Below are 1,268 nucleotides of genomic sequence, written 5' to 3' on the forward strand. Positions count from 1 at the left end.
GTTCAAGGACAGCCAAGGGTACACAGAGAAACCCTGTCTCAAAAAAACAAAACAAAACAAAACAAAACAGAAAGCATGGAAGAAAAGGTGGAGAAGAGTAAAAGAAAAAAGAACCCAGAAAGCAGCAAAGAACAGCAGATAGATACCAAATGAAGTCACTGTCCCTTGTCCCCTACCTGAGGTCTCTACATGAAAGTGAGACTCTTGGGTATCCTGGTTCTGGCTAGATTTATGTCAACCTGGCACAAGCTAGAGTCATGTGAAAAGAGGGAATCTCAATTGAGAAAATGCCTCCATAAGATCCAGCTATAGGCATGTTCTTAATTAGTGATTGGTGGGGGAGGGCCCAGCCCATTGTGAGTGGTGCCATCCCTGGACTGGTGGTCCTGGGTTCTATAAGAAATCAGGCTGAGCAAGCCATGGGGAGCAAGGCAATAAAGCGGCACCCCTCCACGTTTCTGCCCTGTTTGAATTCCTGTTCAGAGTGGAAGTGTAAGACTCAGATAAACCCTCTCTTCCCCAAGTTGTTTTGGTCATGGTGTCTCATCACAGCGTTAATAACTCTACCTAGGACACTGGGAGAAGGCAGGATTTGAAAGCAGAGTAGGAGGGGAACTCACCATGGAGATAGCTGCCTGTTTCGAGTTGAACTCAGAGCCTTGGGAATCCTAGGCAAGTGCTCCACCACTGAGGGGTATCCTCAGAGGGAAGCGTGGCCCATGGAATCCAGATCTCAGAAACCCTCAGTGGTCGCAAAAGTGGTGAAAGGCATGGTGGCATGTACCTTTAATCCCAACACTCAGGAGGTTGGCCAGAGCTACATAGAGAGACACTGTCTCAAAAACAAACAAAACGACAACAACAAAAGCAAACTGTCACTGATGTGGAGGGGTTTTTGTCAATGAGGCTGCACAGGTACACAAGCTTGTCCTTGTGGTTGTTTTTAGTTTGTGGGGTTACAAGTCTTCAGAAAACCACAGTGAGGTGGGACTTACACTTAGGTCAGATAGAAGACCTCCTTCCTGGTGTGACTGATAATAAAGGGCATCTCCAACCTCCTAGCCTCCTCAACCCTCCCATATGCCTCCCATTCTCTAACCCAGAGCTGCACCCCCCAGGGAGAGGCAAGTAAAAAGTAGGCTTAACTTTTAATGCATTTTTTTTTTCTTTTTGTGCTTCTGTGTTCAGACCACAAGGAGGCTTTATATTCTATATACCTCATCCCTGTAGCTGGGTACTAGGCTGGCTCTTTCCATCTTGCCTGGAGG

Source organism: Mastomys coucha, unplaced genomic scaffold (assembly GCF_008632895.1).
Source record: "Mastomys coucha isolate ucsf_1 unplaced genomic scaffold, UCSF_Mcou_1 pScaffold5, whole genome shotgun sequence".
In the NCBI taxonomy this organism is placed as follows: Eukaryota; Metazoa; Chordata; class Mammalia; order Rodentia; family Muridae; genus Mastomys; species Mastomys coucha.